This window comes from Scyliorhinus torazame, chromosome 24 (genome assembly GCF_047496885.1).
Source record: "Scyliorhinus torazame isolate Kashiwa2021f chromosome 24, sScyTor2.1, whole genome shotgun sequence".
In the NCBI taxonomy this organism is placed as follows: Eukaryota; Metazoa; Chordata; class Chondrichthyes; order Carcharhiniformes; family Scyliorhinidae; genus Scyliorhinus; species Scyliorhinus torazame.
The window spans coordinates 13,838,686-13,857,078 of NC_092730.1; the positions used below are offsets into that span (position 1 = coordinate 13,838,686).

The 18,393-nt window shown below is 61.4% G+C and overlaps 1 pseudogene; it reads right to left on the reverse strand.

The window, feature by feature from the left end:
* The window catches only part of LOC140400197 (seipin-like), a 51,209-nt pseudogene that overhangs the window by 269 nt on the left and 32,547 nt on the right, over positions 1-18,393 (reverse strand).

An 18,393-nucleotide genomic window follows, 5' to 3' on the forward strand; every position in this document is an offset into this window, starting at 1 on the left:
CTTGCCAGTTCACCCCTGATCCCGTGTGACTTCACCTTTTGTACTAGTCTACCATGAGGGACCTTGTCAAAGGCCTTACTGAAGTCCATATAGACAACATCTACTGCCCTACCTGCATCAATCATCTTAGTGACCTCCTCGAAAACCTCTATCAAGTTAGTGAGACACGACCTCCCCTTCACAAAACCGTGCTGCCTCTCACTAATACGTCCATTTGCTTCCAAATGGGAGTAGATCCTGTCTCGAAGAATTCTCTCCAGTAATTTCCCTACCACTGAAGTAAGGCTCACCGGCCTGTAGTTCCCGGGATTATCCTTGCTACCCTTCTTAAACAGAGGAACAACATTGGCTATTCTCCAGTCCTCTGGGACATCCCCTGAAGACAGCGAGGATCCAAAGATTTCTGTCAAGGCCTCAGCAATTTCCTCTCCAGCCTCCTTCAGTATTCTGGGGTAGATCCCATCAGGCCCTGGGGACTTACCTACCTTAATATTTTTTAAGACACCCAACACCTCGTCTTTTTGGATCACAATGTGACCCAGGCTATCTACACCCCCTTCTCCAGACTCAACATCTACCAATTCCTTCTCTTTGGTGAATACTGATGCAAAGTATTCATTTAGTACCTCGCCCATTTCCTCTGGCTCCGCACATAGATTCCCTTGCCTATCCTTCAGTGGGCCAACCCTTTCCCTGGCTACCCTCTTGCTTTTTATGTACGTGTAAAAAGCCTTGGGATTTTCCTTAACCCTATTTGCTGGAGGAGGAACAGTTTAACCATGGCATAAACACCCAACAACCATCTCCTTCCTTCCCGCCAAAGGCCTTCACCTCCCAGCTCAACTTGTGGTCCTGAGGTAAAGTGTTTGACAGTTATAGAGTAGGCCCCTATTTACATTGGAAGGCCCCTGTTACACACAGTACAGGGAAACGCCCTTGCGATTCCCAGCCCTGGGTATAAATAAATCTTGGTTCTTCCTCGGGAGTCAGTGGGAGAATTCTCGCCCGCCACACACGAGAGGCCCGGGTTCGATTCCCGCCCAATCGCAGGCGGCAATGGTCTCGGTCAAAGAGGTCGGTGTTAGGGAGCGTCCAAAAGTTGGAGGAGGTTACAGAGATAGGAAGGGTTGTAGGGGCTGGTGGAGGTCACAGAGATAAGGAGGGTTTGTAGGGGCTGGAGGAGGTTACAGAGATAGGAGGGTTGTAGGGGCTGGAGGAGGTTACAGAGATCGGGAGGGTTGTAGAGGCTGGAGGAGGTTACAGAGATAGGGAGGGTTGTAGGGACTGGAGGAGGTTACAGAGATAGGAAGGGTTGTAGGGGCTGGTGGAGGTCACAGAGATAAGGAGGGTTGTAGGGGCTGGAGGAGGTTACAGAGATAGGGAGGGCTGTAGGGGCTGGTGGAGGTTACAGAGATAGGGAGGGTTGTCGGGGCTGGAGGAGGTTACAGAGATAGGGAGGGTTGTAGGGGCTGGAGGAGGTTACAGCGATAGGGAGGGTTGTAGGGGCTGGTGGAGGTTACAGAGATAGGGAGGGTTGTCGGGGCTGGAGGAGGTTACAGAGATAGGGAGGGTTGTAGGGGCTGGAGGAGGTTACAGCGATAGGGAGGGTTGTAGGGGCTGGAGGAGGTTACAGAGATAGGGAGGGGTTGAAGGGGCTGGTGGAGGTCACAGAGATAGGGAGGGTTGTAGGGGCTGGAAGAGGTTACAGAGATAGGGAGGGTTGTAGGGGCTGGAGGAGGTTACAGAGATAGGTAGGGTTGTAGGGACTGGAGGAGGTTACAGAGATAGGGAGGGTTGAAGGGGCTGGTGGAGGTCACAGAGGGACGAGAGAACATTTTAACTGCACAGCGTGCGGGGGGGGAGAGAGAGAGAGAGAGAGAGAGAGAGAGAGAGAGAGAGAGAGAGAGAGAGAGAGAAGCACAATGGTGGTGGGAGAGAGAGAATCAAGGCTGAGGCTCTGCTCAGGTCTGTGCCCAGGGCTGTAACGGGGCAGCTGGGTGACAAGTGGCTGACCTCTGACACTCTTCACGAGCATCTCAACCGCCGTTGCCATGTCGATGCTGGATTGGATTTGTTTATCGTCACGTGGACCGAGGTCCAGTGAAAAGTATTTTTCTGCGAGCAGCTCAACAGATCATTAAGTACATGGGGGAAGAAAAGGGAATAAAAGAAAAGACATAATAGGGCAACACAACATATACAATGTAACTATATAAGCACTGGCATCGGATGAAGCATACAGGGTGTCGTGTTAATGAGGTCAGTCCATAAGAGGGTCGTTTAGGAGTCTGGTGACAGTGTGCAATGGTCCTGAGCACAATTGGACGCAGCCACAGGGAGTGGGGGCGACGCATGATGAGGCCTGGGCCCGCAGGACAGCCATGTTCAGCCTCCCCACCAGCTCCTGCTCACTGTGAATCGCGATGCCCCACCAAGGGATGGTGCAGGAGGGAGGGTTTCAGATTTCTGGATAATTGGGGCTCATTCTGGGGTCGGTGGGACCTCTACAAACGGGATGGTCTACACCTGGACCAGAGGGGGACCAATATCCTGGGGGGAAATTTGCTAATGCTCTTCGGGACGGTTTAAACTAGTTCAGCAGGGGCTTGGGAACCTGAATTGTAGCTCCAGTATACAGGAGGTTAAGAGTAGTGAGGTCATGAGTCAGGTTTCAATGTTGCAGGAGTGTACCGGCAGGCAGGAAGGTGGTTTAAAGTGTGTCTTCTTCAATGCCAGGAGCATCCGGAATAAGGTGGGTGAACTTGCGGCATGGGTTGGTACCTGGGACTTCGATGTTGTGGCCATTTCGGAGACATGGATAGAGCAGGGACAGGAATGGTTGTTGCAGGTTTCGGGGTTGAGAAACTTCAGTAAGCTTAGGGAAGGTGGTAAAAGAGGGGGAGGGGTGGCATTGTTAGTCAAGGACAGTATTACGGTGGCAGAAAGGACGTTTGATGAGGACTCGTCTACTGAGGTAGTATGGGCTGAGGTTAGAAACAGGAAAGGAGAGGTCACCCTGTTAGGGGTTTTCTATAGGCCTCCGAAAAGTTCCAGAGATGTAGAGGAAAGGATTGCAAAGATGATTCTGGATAGGAGCGAAAGCAACAGGGTAGTTGTTATGGGGGACTTTAACTTTCCAAATATTGACTGGAAACGCGATAGTTAGAGTCCTTTAGATGGGTCCGTTTTTGTCCAATGTGTGCAGGAGGGTTTCCTGACACAGTATGTAGATAGGCCAACGAGAGGCGAGGCCATATTGGATTTGGTACTGGGTAATGAACCAGGACAGGTGTTAGATTTGGAGGTAGGTGAGCACTTTGGTGATAGTGACCACAATTCGATTACGTTTACTTTAGTGATGGAAAGGGATAGGTATATACCGCAGGGCAAGAGTTATATCTGGGGGAAAGGCAATTATGATGCGATGAGGCAAGACTTAGGATGCATCGGATGGCGAGGAAAACTGCAGGGGACGGGCACAATGGAAATGTGGCACTTGTTCAAGGAACAGCTACTGCGTGTCCTTGATAAGTATGTACCTGTCAGGCAGGGAGGAAGTGGTCGGGCAAGGGAACCATGGTTTACTAAGGCAGTCTTATCAAGAGGAAGAAGGAGGCTTATGTAAAGATGAGCCATGAAGGTTCAGTTAGGGTGCTCAAGAGGTACAAGTTAGCTAGGAAGGACCTTAAGAGAGAGCTAAGAAGAGCCAGGAGGGGACATGAGGAGTCTTTGGCAGGTAGGATCAAGGATAACCCTAAAGCTTTCTATAGATATGTCAGGAATAAACAAATGACTAGGGTAAGAGTAGGGCCAGTCAAGGACAGTAGTGGGAAGTTGTGCTTGGAGTCCGAGGAGATAGGAGAGGTGCTAAGTGAATATTTTTCGTCAGTATTCACACAGGAAAAAGACAATGTTGTCGAGGAGAATACTGAGATTCAGGCTACTAGACTAGAAGGGCTTGAGGTTCATAAGGAGGAGGTGTTAGTAATTCTGGAAAGTGTGAAAATAGATAAGTCCCCTGGGCCGGATGGGATTTATCCTCGGATTCTCTGGGAAGATAGGGAGGAGATTGCTGAGCCTTTGGCTTTGATCATTAAGTCATCTTTGTCTACAGGAATAGTGCCAGAAGACTGGAGGATAGCAAATGTTGTCCCCTTGTTCAAGAAGGGGAGTAGAGACAACCCCGGTAACTATAGACCAGTGAGCCTTACCTCTGTTGTGGGCAAAATCTTGGAAAGGTTTATAATCATTTGGAAAGGAATAATTTGATTAGAGATAGTCAACATGGTTTTGTGAAGGGTATTGAGTTCTTTGAGAAGGTGACCAAACAGGTGGATGAGGGTAAAGCAGTTGATGTGGTGCATATGGATTTCAGTAAAGCGTTTGATAAGGTTCCCCACGGTAGGCTATTGCAGAAAATACGGAGGCATGGGATTCAGGGAGATTTAGCAGTTTGGATCAGAAATTGGCTAGCTGGAAGAAGACAAAGGGTGGTGGTTGATGGGAAATGTTCAGACTGGAGTCCAGTTACTAGTGGTGTACCACAAGGATCTGTTTTGGGGCCACTGCTGTTTGTCATTTTTATAAATGACCTGGAGGAGGGTGTAGAAGGATGGGTGAGTAAATTTGCAGATGACACTAAAGTCGGTGGAGTTGTGGACAGTGCGGACGGATGTTACAAGTTACAGAGGGACATAGATAAGCTGCAGCGCTGGGCTGAGAGGTGGCAAATGGAGTTTAATGCGGAAGACAGAATACTGGCTAATGGTAAGATTCTTGGTAGTGTGGATGAGCAGAGAGATCTCGGTGTCCATGTACATAGATCCCTGAAAGTTGGCACCAGGTTGAGAGGGTTGTAAGAAGGCGTACGGTGTGTTAGCTTCTATTGTAGAGGGATTGCGTTTCGGAGCCATGAGGTCATGTTGCAGCTGTACAAAACTCTGGTGCGGCCGCATTTGGAGTATTGCGTGCAATTCTGGTCGCCGCATTATAGGAAGAATGTAGAAGCATTGGAAAGGGTGCAGAGGAGATCTACCAGAATGTTGCCTGGTATGGAGGAAGATCTTATGAGGGAAGGCTGAGGACTTGAGGCTGTTTTCGTTAGAGAGAAGAAGGTTAAGAGGTGACTTGAGGCATACAAGACGATCAGAGGATTGGATAGAGTGGACAGTGAGAGCCTTTTTCCTCAGATGGTGATGTCTAGCACGAGGGGGCACAGCTTTAAATTGAGGGGTGATAGATATAGGACAGATGTCAGAGGTAGGTTCTTTACTCAGAGAGTAGTAAGGGCGTGGAATGCCCTGCCTGCAACAGTAGTGGACTCGCCAATATTAAGGGCATTCAAATGGTCATTGGATAGACATATGGACGATAAGGGAATAGTGTAGATGGGCTTTAGAGTGGTTTCACAGGTCGGCGCAACATCGAGGCCGAAGGGCCTGTACTGCGCTGTAATGTTCTATGTTCTATGTCGAATAGCTGTGTCCCCCCCCCGCCGCCCAAAGATACTCACAGTACTTCTAGGTTGAGACGACTCTCTGACTGGCTCTTGGGTCTTTGGAGCTGATGCTTGGTCAGAGGGCCAGAAACCTTTCCAGACCCACTGGAGGTAGCTGGCCAGCACGATGACGCAGAGGAAGGTGAGTTGGTCGCCACTCCGATAATGGCTGACATCACTGGAAGTTGTACAGGATATACCTACAAATCAGGAGGGGAGGGGGGGGGGAAGAGAACGGCCAGGAGGAGGGGGAAGCAGAGAGGATGAGCAAGGGAGGCAGAGAGAGAGACACGCATTACACAGAGACACGCACAGAGACACACGCACACAGACACACACACACACACACACGCACACAGAGACACGCACACAGACACACACAGACACACACAGACACACACAGACACACACAGACACACACAGACACACACAGACACACACACACAGACACACACGACACACAGAGACACACACACACACAGAGACACACGCACACAGACACACGCAGAGACACACACGCAGAGACACACACGCAGAGACACACACGCAGAGACACACACGCAGAGACACACACGCAGAGACACACACGCAGAGACACACACACGCAGAGACACACACACACAGAGACACACACACAGAGCCACACACACAGAGCCACACACACAGAGCCACACACACAGAGCCACACACACAGAGCCACACACACACACACACAGAGCCACACACACACACACACACACACACACACACAGAGAGACACAGAGAGAGAGACACACACACACAGACACAGAGAGAGAGAGAGACACACAGAGCCACACACACACAGACACACACACACACAGCGCCACACACACACACAGCGCCACAGCACACACACACAGCGCCACACACACACACACAGCGCCACACACACACACAGCGCCACACACACACACAGCGCCACACACACACACAGCGCCACACACACACACAGCGCCACACACACACCACAGCGCCACACACACACACAGCGCCACACACACACACAGCGCCACACACACACACAGCGCCACACACACACACAGCGCCACACACACACAGCGCCACACACGCACACAGCGCCACACGCACACAGCGCCACACGCACACAGCGCCACACGCACACAGAGCCACACGCACACAGAGCCACACGCACACAGAGCCACACGCACAGAGACACACGCACAGAGAGACACACGCACACAGAGACACGCACAGAGACACACGCACAGAGAGACACACGCACACAGAGACACACGCACACAGAGACACACGCACACAGAGACACACGCAGACAGAGACACACGCAGACAGAGACACACACACACACACACACACACACACACACAGAGCCACACACACACAGAGCCACACACACACAGAGCCACACACAGAGCCACACACAGAGCCACACACAGAGCCACACACAGAGCCACACACAGAGCCACACACAGAGCCACACACAGAGCCACACACAGAGCCACACACAGAGCCACACACAGAGCCACACACAGAGCCACACACACACACACACAGAGACACACACACACACACAGAGACACACAGAGAGGGACACACACAGAGAGAGACACACACAGAGAGAGACACACAGAGAGAGAGACACACAGAGAGAGAGACACACACAGAGAGAGACACACACACAGAGACACACACACACACAGAGACACACACACACACAGAGACACACACACACAGAGCCACACACACACAGAGCCACACACACACAGAGCCACACACACAGAGCCACACACACAGAGCCACACACACAGAGCCACACACACAGAGCCACACACACAGAGCCACACACACACACACAGAGGGGGAGTGGGAGGGGGAGGCGGAGGGGAGGGCAGAGGGGAATGGGAGGGGAGGGGACAGAGGGGAGTGGGAGGGGGAGGAGGAGGCGGAGGGGAGGAGGAGGCGGAGGGGAGGGGGAGGCGGAGGGCAGGGGGAGGCGGAGGGCAGGGGGAGGCGGAGGGCAGGGGAAGGCGGAGGGCAGGGGGAGGCGGAGGGCAGGGGGAGGCGGAGGGCAGGGGGAGGCGGAGGGCAGGGGGAGGCGGAGGGCAGGGGGAGGCGGAGGGCAGGGGGAGGCGGAGGGCAGGGGGAGGCGGAGGGCAGGGGGAGGCGGAGGGCAGGGGGAGGCGGAGGGCAGGGGGAGGCGGAGGGCAGGGGGAGGCGGAGGGCAGGGGGAGGCGGAGGGCAGGGGGAGGCGGAGGGCAGGGGGAGGCGGAGGGCAGGGGGAGGCGGAGGGCAGGGGGAGGCGGAGGGCAGGGGGAGGCGGAGGGCAGGGGGAGGCGGAGGGCAGGGGGAGGCGGAGGGCAGGGGGAGGCGGAGGGCAGGGGGAGGCGGAGGGCAGGGGGAGGCGGAGGGCAGGGGGAGGCGGAGGGCAGGGGGAGGCGGAGGGCAGGGGGAGGCGGAGGGCAGGGGGAGGCGGAGGGCAGGGGGAGGCGGAGGGCAGGGGGAGGCGGAGGGCAGGGGGAGGCGGAGGGCAGGGGGGAGGCGGAGGGCAGGGGGAGGCGGAGGGCAGGGGGAGGCGGAGGGCAGGGGGAGGCGGAGGGCAGGGGGAGGCGGAGGGCAGGGGGAGGCGGAGGGCAGGGGGAGGCGGAGGGCAGGGGGAGGCGGAGGGCAGGGGGAGGCGGAGGGCAGGGGGAGGCGGAGGGCAGGGGGAGGCGGAGGGCAGGGGGAGGCGGAGGGCAGGGGGAGGGCGGAGGGCAGGGGGAGGCGGAGGGCCGGGGGAGGCGGAGGGCCGGGGGAGGCGGAGGGCCGGGGGAGGCGGAGGGCCGGGGGAGGCGGAGGGCCGGGGGAGGCGGAGGGCCGGGGGAGGCGGAGGGCCGGGGGAGGCGGAGGGCCGGGGGAGGCGGAGGGCCGGGGGAGGCGGAGGGCGGGGGAGGCGGAGGGCAGGGGGAGGCGGAGGGCAGGGGGAGGCGGAGGGCAGGGGGAGGCGGAGGGCAGGGGGAGGCGGAGGGCAGGGGGAGGCGGAGGGCAGGGGGAGGCGGAGGGCAGGGGGAGGCGGAGGGCAGGGGGAGGCGGAGGGCAGGGGGAGGCGGAGGGCAGGGGGAGGCGGAGGGCAGGGGGAGGCGGAGGGCAGGGGGAGGCGGAGGGCAGGGGGAGGCGGAGGGCAGGGGGAGGCGGAGGGCAGGGGGAGGCGGAGGGCAGGGGGAGGCGGAGGGCAGGGGGAGGCGGAGGGCAGGGGGAGGCGGAGGGCAGGGGGAGGCGGAGGGCAGGGGGAGGCGGAGGGCAGGGGGAGGCGGAGGGCAGGGGGAGGCGGAGGGCAGGGGGGAGGCGGAGGGCAGGGGGAGGCGGAGGGCAGGGGGAGGCGGAGGGCAGGGGGAGGCGGAGGGCAGGGGGAGGCGGAGGGCAGGGGGAGGCGGAGGGCAGGGGGAGGCGGAGGGCAGGGGGAGGCGGAGGGCAGGGGGAGGCGGAGGGCAGGGGGAGGCGGAGGGCAGGGGGAGGCGGAGGGCAGGGGGAGGCGGAGGGCAGGGGGAGGCGGAGGGCAGGGGGAGGCGGAGGGCAGGGGGAGGCGGAGGGCAGGGGGAGGCGGAGGGCAGGGGGAGGCGGAGGGCAGGGGGAGGCGGAGGGCAGGGGGAGGCGGAGGGCAGGGGGAGGCGGAGGGCAGGGGGAGGCGGAGGGCAGGGGGAGGCGGAGGGCAGGGGGAGGCGGAGGGCAGGGGGAGGCGGAGGGCAGGGGGAGGCGGAGGGCAGGGGGAGGCGGAGGGCAGGGGGAGGCGGAGGGCAGGGGGAGGCGGAGGGCAGGGGGAGGCGGAGGGCAGGGGGAGGCGGAGGGCAGGGGGAGGCGGAGGGCAGGGGGAGGGGGAGGGCAGGGGGAGGGGGAGGGCAGGGGGAGGGGGAGGGCAGGGGGAGGGGGAGGGCAGGGGGAGGGGGGAGGGCAGGGGGAGGGGGAGGGCAGGGGGAGGCGGAGGGCAGGGGGAGGCGGAGGGCAGGGGGAGGCGGAGGGCAGGGGGAGGCGGAGGGCAGGGGGAGGCGGAGGGCAGGGGGAGGCGGAGGGCAGGGGGAGGCGGAGGGCAGGGGGAGGCGGAGGGCAGGGGGAGGCGGAGGGCAGGGGGAGGCGGAGGGCAGGGGGAGGCGGAGGGCAGGGGGAGGCGGAGGGCAGGGGGAGGCGGAGGGCAGGGGGAGGCGGAGGGCAGGGGGAGGCGGAGGGCAGGGGGAGGCGGAGGGCAGGGGGAGGCGGAGGGCAGGGGGAGGCGGAGGGCAGGGGGAGGCGGAGGGCAGGGGGAGGCGGAGGGCAGGGGGAGGCGGAGGGCAGGGGGAGGCGGAGGGCAGGGGGAGGCGGAGGGCAGGGGGAGGCGGAGGGCAGGGGGAGGCGGAGGGCAGGGGGAGGCGGAGGGCAGGGGGAGGCGGAGGGCAGGGGGAGGCGGAGGGCAGGGGGAGGCGGAGGGCAGGGGGAGGCGGAGGGCAGGGGGAGGCGGAGGGCAGGGGGAGGCGGAGGGCAGGGGGAGGCGGAGGGCAGGGGGAGGCGGAGGGCAGGGGGAGGCGGAGGGCAGGGGGAGGCGGAGGGCAGGGGGAGGCGGAGGGCAGGGGGAGGCGGAGGGCAGGGGGAGGCGGAGGGCAGGGGGAGGCGGAGGGCAGGGGGAGGCGGAGGGCAGGGGGAGGCGGAGGGCAGGGGGAGGCGGAGGGCAGGGGGAGGCGGAGGGCAGGGGGAGGCGGAGGGCAGGGGGAGGCGGAGGGCAGGGGGAGGCGGAGGGCAGGGGGAGGCGGAGGGCAGGGGGAGGCGGAGGGCAGGGGGAGGCGGAGGGCAGGGGGAGGCGGAGGGCAGGGGGAGGCGGAGGGCAGGGGGAGGCGGAGGGCAGGGGGAGGCGGAGGGCAGGGGGAGGCGGAGGGCAGGGGGAGGCGGAGGGCAGGGGGAGGCGGAGGGCAGGGGGAGGCGGAGGGCAGGGGGAGGCGGAGGGCAGGGGGAGGCGGAGGGCAGGGGGAGGCGGAGGGCAGGGGGAGGCGGAGGGCAGGGGGAGGCGGAGGGCAGGGGGAGGCGGAGGGCAGGGGGAGGCGGAGGGCAGGGGGAGGCGGAGGGCAGGGGGAGGCGGAGGGCAGGGGGAGGCGGAGGGCAGGGGGGAGGCGGAGGGCAGGGGGAGGCGGAGGGCAGGGGGAGGCGGAGGGCAGGGGGAGGCGGAGGGCAGGGGGAGGCGGAGGGCAGGGGGAGGCGGAGGGCAGGGGGAGGCGGAGGGCAGGGGGAGGCGGAGGGCAGGGGGAGGCGGAGGGCAGGGGGAGGCGGAGGGCAGGGGGAGGCGGAGGGCAGGGGGAGGCGGAGGGCAGGGGGAGGCGGAGGGCAGGGGGAGGCGGAGGGCAGGGGGAGGCGGAGGGCAGGGGGAGGCGGAGGGCAGGGGGAGGCGGAGGGCAGGGGGAGGCGGAGGGCAGGGGGAGGCGGAGGGCAGGGGGAGGCGGAGGGCAGGGGGAGGCGGAGGGCAGGGGGAGGCGGAGGGCAGGGGGAGGGGGAGGGGGAGGGGGAGGGGGAGGGGGAGGGGGAGGGGGAGGGAGTGGGAGGGGGAGGGGGAGGGGGAGGGGGAGGGAGAGGGGGATGGTGAGGGGGAGGGGGAGGGGGAGGGGTTGGGCAGTGGAGAGTGGGAGGGGAGGGGACAGAGGGGCGTGGGGGGGAGGCAGGGAGGGGTGGAGGCGGAGCGGAGGGGGGGCAGAGGGGGGGGTGGGGAGGGCGGAGGGAAGGGTAGGGAGGCAGAGGGGACAGTTAGCAATGCCTGCCATCTCCTTCCACCCCGTTCTCTTGCTGCCTCCAGAGAGCTGCTCCGCATCAAGCTGCCCGGGCTGGCTGCGATTTCATGGTGAGGCTGACCCTCGGGATCAGGGAGTGGCGGCCCTCCCTCTATACCCCTGTGGCGGCCCTCACTCCCTCACTCTATACCCCTGTGGCGGCCCTCACTCTATACCCCTGTGGCGTCCCTCACTCCCTCACTCTATACCCCTGTGGCGTCCCTCACTCCCTCACTCTATACCCCTGTGGCGTCCCTCACTCCCTCACTCTATACCCCTGTGGCGTCCCTCACTCTATACCCCTGTGGCGTCCCTCACTCCCTCACTCTATATCCCTGTGGCGGCCCTCACTCCCTCGCTCTATACCCCTGTGGCGTCCCTCACTCCCTCACTCTATCCCCCCGTGGCGGCCCTCACTCTATACCCCTGTGGCGTCCCTCACTCCCTCACTCTCTACCCCTGTGACGGCCCTCACTCCCTCACTCTATACCCCTGTGGCGTCCCTCACTCCCTCACTCTATACCCCTGTGGCGTCCCTCACTCCCTCACTCTATACCCCTGTGGCGTCCCTCACTCCCTCACTCTATCCCCCCGTGGCGGCCCTCACTCTATACCCCTGTGGCGTCCCTCACTCCCTCACTCTATACCCCTGTGGCGTCCCTCACTCCCTCACTCTATACCCCCGTGGCGTCCCTCACTCTATACCCCTGTGGCGTCCCTCACTCCCTCCCTCTATACCCCTGTGGCGTCCCTCACTCCCTCACTCTATACCCCTGTGGCGTCCCTCACTCCCTCACTCTATACCCCTGTGGCGTCCCTCACTTCCTCACTCTATACCCCTGTGGCGTCCCTCACTCCCTCACTCTATACCCCTGTGGCGTCCCTCGCTCCCTCACTCTATACCCCTGTGGCGTCCCTCACTCCCTCACTCTATACCCCTGTGGCGTCCCTCACTCCCTCACTCTATACCCCCGAGGCGTCCCTCACTCCCTCACTCTATACCCCTGTGGCGTCCCTCACTCTATACCCCTGTGGCGTCCCTCACTCCTTCACTCTATACCCCTGTGGCGTCCCTCACTCCCTCACTCTATACCCCTGTGGCGTCCTCACTCCCTCACTCTATACCCCTGAGGCGTCCCTCACTCCCTCACTCTATACCCCTGTGGCGTCCCTCACTCCCTCACTCTATACCCCTGTGGCGTCCCTCACTCTATACCCCTGAGGCGTCCCTCACTCCCTCACTCTATACCCCTGTGGCGTCCCTCACTCCCTCACTCTATACCCCTGTGGTGGCCCTCACTCCCTCACTCTATACCCCTGTGGCGTCCCTTACTCCCTCACTCTATACCCCTGTGGCGTCCCTCACTCTATACCCCTGTGGTGGCCCTCACTCCCTCACTCTATACCCCTGTGGCGGCCCTCACTCCCTCACTCTATACCCCTGTGGCATCCCTCACTCCCTCACTCTATACCCCTGTGGCATCCCTCACTCCCTCACTCTATACCCCTGTGGCGTCCCTCACTCTATACCCCTGTGGCGTCCCTCACTCCCTCACTCTATACTCCTGTGGTGGCCCTCACACCCTCACTCTATACCCCTGTGGCGGCCCTCACTCTATACCCCTGTGGCGTCCCTCACTCCCTCACTCTATACCCCTGTGGCGGCCCTCACTCCCTCACTCTATACCCCTGTGGCGTCCCTCACTCCCTCACTCTATACCCCTGTGACGTCCCTCACTCCCTCACTCTATACCCCTGTGGCGGCCCTCACTCCCTCACTCTATACCCCTGTGGCGTCCCTCACTCCCTCACTCTATACCCCTGTGGCGTCACTCACTCCCTCACTCTATACCCCTGTGGCGTCCCTCACTCTATACCCCAGTGGCGTCCCTCACTCCCTCACTCTATACCCCTGTGGCGTCCCTCACTCCCTCACTCTATACCCCTGTGGCGTCCCTCACTCCCTCACTCTATACCCCTGTGACGTCCCTCACTCCCTCACTCTATACCCCTGTGGCGTTCCTCACTCTATACCCCTGTGGCGGCCCTCACTCCCTCACTCTATACCCCTGTGGCGTCCCTCACTCCCTCACTCTATACCCCTGTGGCGTCGCTCACTCCCTCACTCTATACCCCTGTGGCGTCACTCACTCCCTCACTCTATACCCCTGTGGCGTCCCTCACTCCCTCACACTATACCCCTGTGGCGTCCCTCACTCCCTCACTCTATACCCCTGTGGTGGCCCTCACTCCCTCACTCTATACCCCTGTGGCGTCCCTCACTCCCTCACTCCATACCCCTTTGGCGTCACTCACTCCCTCACTCTATACCACTGTGACGGCCCTCACTCTATACCCCTGTGGCGTCCCTCACTCCCTCACTCTATACCCCTTTGGCGTCACTCACTCCCTCACTCTATACCACTGTGACGGCCCTCACTCCCTCACTCTATACCCGTGGCGGCCCTCACTCCCTCACTCTATACCCCTGTGGCGTCCCTCACTCCCTCACTCTATACCCCTGTGGCGTCCCTCACTCCCTCACTCTATACCCCTGTGGCGTCCCTCACTCCCTCACTCTATACCCCTGTGGCGTCCCTCACTCCCTCACTCTATACCCCTGTGGCGGCCCTCACTCCCTCACTCTATACCCCTGTGGTGTCCCTCACTCTATACCCCTGTGACGGCCCTCACTCCCTCACTCTATACCCCTGTGGCGGCCCTCACTCCCTCACTCTATACCCCTGTGGCGTCCCTCACTCCCTCACTCTATACCCCTGTGGCGTCCCTCACTCCCTCACTCCATACCCCTGTGGCGTCCCTCACTCGAGACCCCTGTGGCGTCCCTCACTCTATACCCCTGTGGCGTCCCTCACTCCCTCACTCTATATCCCTGTGGCGTCCCTCCCTCCCTCACCCTATACCCCTGTGGCGTCCCTCACTCCCTCACTCTATACCCCTGTGGCGTCCCTCACTCCCTCACTCTATACCCCTGTGGCGTCCCTCACTCCCTCACCCTATACCCCTGTGGCGTCCCTCACTCCCTCACTCTATACCCCTGTGGCATCCCTCACTCCCTCACCCTATACCCCTGTGGCATCCCTCACTTCCTCCCTCTATACCCCTGTGGCGGCCCTCACTCCCTCACTCTATACCCCTGTGGCGTCCCTCACTCCCTCACCCTATACCCCTGTGGCGTCCCTCACTCCCTCACTCTATACCCCTGTGGCGTCCCTCACTCCCTCACCCTATACCCCTGTGGCGGCTCTCACTCCCTCACTCTATACCCCTGTGACGGCCCTCACTCCCTCAGTCTATACCCCTGTGACGCCCCTCACTCTATACCCCTGTGGCGTCCCTCACTCCCTCACTCCATACCCCTGTGGCGTCCCTCACTCCCTCACTCTATACCCCTGTGGCGTCCCTCACTCCCTCACTCTATACCCCTTTGGCGTCACTCACTCCCTCACTCTATACCACTGTGACGGCCCTCACTCTATACCCCTGTGGCGTCCCTCACTCCCTCACTCTATACCCGTGGCGGCCCTCACTCCCTCACTCTATACCCCTTTGGCGTCACTCACTCCCTCACTCTATACCACTGTGACGGCCCTCGCTCCCTCACTCTATACCCCTGAGGCGTCCCTCACTCCCTCACTCTATACCCCTTTGGCGTCACTCACTCCCTCACTCTATACCCCTGTGGCGTCCCTCACTCCCTCACTCTATACCCCTGTGGCGTCCCTCACTCCCTCACTCTATACCCCTGTGGCGGCCCTCACTCCCTCACTCTATACCCCTGTGGCGTCCCTCACTCTATACCCCTGTGGCGTCCCTCACTCCCTCACTCTATACCCCTGTGGCGTCCCTCACTCTATACCCCTGTGGCGTCCCTCACTCCCTCACTCTATACCCCTGTGGCGTCGCTCACTCCCTCACTCTATACCCCTGTGGTGTCCCTCACTCCCTCACTCTATACCCCTGTGGCGGCCCTCACTCCCTCACTCTATACCCCTGTGGCGGCCCTCACTCCCTCACTCTATACCCCTGTGGCGTCCCTCACTCCCTCACTCTATACCCCTGTGGCGTCCCTCACTCCCTCACTCCATACCCCTGTGGCGTCCCTCACTCGAGACCCCTGTGGCGTCCCTCACTCTATACCCCTGTGGCGTCCCTCACTCCCTCACTCTATACCCCTGTGGCGTCCCTCCCTCCCTCACTCTATACCCCTGTGGCATCCATCACTCCCTCCCTCTATACCCCTGTGGCGGCCCTCACTCCCTCACTCTATACCCCTGTGGCGTCCCTCACTCCCTCACCCTATACCCCAGTGGCGTCCCTCACTCCCTCACTCTATACCCCTGTGCCATCCCTCACTCCCTCACCCTATACCCCTGTGGCGTCCCTCACTCCCTCACTCTATACCCCTGTGGCGTCCCTCACTCCCTCACTCTATACCCCTGTGGCGGCCCTCACTCCCTCACTCTATACCCCTGTGGCGTCCCTCACTCCCTCACCCTATACCCCTGTGGCGTCCCTCACTCCCTCACTCTATACCCCTGTGGCATCCCTCACTCCCTCACCCTATACCCCTGTGGCATCCCTCACTCCCTCCCTCTATACCCCTGTGGCGGCCCTCACTCCCTCACTCTATACCCCTGTGGCGTCCCTCACTCCCTCACCCTATACCCCTGTGGCGTCCCTCACTCCCTCACTCTATACCCCTGTGGCGGCCCTCACTCCCTCACTCTATACCCCTGTGGCGTCCCTCACTCCCTCACCCTATACCCCTGTGGCGTCCCTCACTCCCTCACTCTATACCCCTGTGGCGTCCCTCACTCCCTCACCCTATACCCCTGTGGCGGCTCTCACTCCCTCACTCTATACCCCTGTGGCGTCCCTCACTCTATACCCCTGAGGCGTCCCTCACTCCCTCACTCTATACCCCTGTGGCGTCCCTCACTCCCTCACTCTATACCCCTGTGGCGGCCCTCACTCCCTCACTCTATACCCCTGTGGCGTCCCTCACTCCCTCACCCTATACCCCTGTGGCGTCCCTCACTCCCTCACTCTATACCCCTGTGGCGGCCCTCACTCCCTCACTCTATACCCCTGTGGCGTCCCTCACTCCCTCACCCTATACCCCTGTGGCGTCCCTCACTCCCTCACTCTATACCCCTGTGGCGTCCCTCACTCCCTCACCCTATACCCCTGTGGCGGCTCTCACTCCCTCACTCTATACCCCTGTGGCGTCCCTCACTCTATACCCCTGAGGCGTCCCTCACTCCCTCACTCTATACCCCTGTGGCGTCCCTCACTCCCTCACTCTATACCCCTGTGGTGGCCCTCACTCCCTCACTCTATACCCCTGTGGCGTCCCTTACTCCCTCACTCTATACCCCTGTGGCGTCCCTCACTCTATACCCCTGTGGTGGCCCTCACTCCCTCACTCTATACCCCTGTGGCGGCCCTCACTCCCTCACTCTATACCCCTGTGGCATCCCTCACTCCCTCACTCTATACCCCTGTGGCATCCCTCACTCCCTCACTCTATACCCCTGTGGCGTCCCTCACTCTATACCCCTGTGGCGTCCCTCACTCCCTCACTCTATACTCCTGTGGTGGCCCTCACACCCTCACTCTATACCCCTGTGGCGGCCCTCACTCTATACCCCTGTGGCGTCCCTCACTCCCTCACTCTATACCCCTGTGGCGGCCCTCACTCCCTCACTCTATACCCCTGTGGCGTCCCTCACTCCCTCACTCTATACCCCTGTGACGTCCCTCACTCCCTCACTCTATACCCCTGTGGCGGCCCTCACTCCCTCACTCTATACCCCTGTGGCGTCGCTCACTCCCTCACTCTATACCCCTGTGGCGTCACTCACTCCCTCACTCTATACCCCTGTGGCGTCCCTCACTCTATACCCCAGTGGCGTCCCTCACTCCCTCACTCTATACCCCTGTGGCGTCCCTCACTCCCTCACTCTATACCCCTGTGGCGTCCCTCACTCCCTCACTCTATACCCCTGTGACGTCCCTCACTCCCTCACTCTATACCCCTGTGGCGTTCCTCACTCTATACCCCTGTGGCGGCCCTCACTCCCTCACTCTATACCCCTGTGGCGTCCCTCACTCCCTCACTCTATACCCCTGTGGCGTCGCTCACTCCCTCACTCTATACCCCTGTGGCGTCACTCACTCCCTCACTCTATACCCCTGTGGCGTCCCTCACTCCCTCACTCTATACCCCTGTGGCGTCCCTCACTCCCTCACTCTATACCCCTGTGGTGGCCCTCACTCCCTCACTCTATACCCCTGTGGCGTCCCTCACTCCCTCACTCCATACCCCTTTGGCGTCACTCACTCCCTCACTCTATACCACTGTGACGGCCCTCACTCTATACCCCTGTGGCGTCCCTCACTCCCTCACTCTATACCCCTTTGGCGTCACTCACTCCCTCACTCTATACCACTGTGACGGCCCTCACTCCCTCACTCTATACCCGTGGCGGCCCTCACTCCCTCACTCTATACCCCTGTGGCGTCCCTCACTCCCTCACTCTATACCCCTGTGGCGTCCCTCACTCCCTCACTCTATACCCCTGTGGCGTCCCTCACTCCCTCACTCTATACCCCTGTGGCGTCCCTCACTCCCTCACTCTATACCCCTGTGGCGGCCCTCACTCCCTCACTCTATACCCCTGTGGTGTCCCTCACTCTATACCCCTGTGACGGCCCTCACTCCCTCACTCTATACCCCTGTGGCGGCCCTCACTCCCTCACTCTATACCCCTGTGGCGTCCCTCACTCCCTCACTCTATACCCCTGTGGCGTCCCTCACTCCCTCACTCCATACCCCTGTGGCGTCCCTCACTCGAGACCCCTGTGGCGTCCCTCACTCTATACCCCTGTGGCGTCCCTCACTCCCTCACTCTATATCCCTGTGGCGTCCCTCCCTCCCTCACTCTATAACCCTGTGGCATCCATCACTCCCTCCCTCTATACCCCTGTGGCGGCCCTCACTCCCTCACTCTATACCCCTGTGGCGTCCCTCACTCCCTCACCCTATACCCCTGTGGCGTCCCTCACTCCCTCACTCTATACCCCTGTGCCATCCCTCACTCCCTCACCCTATAC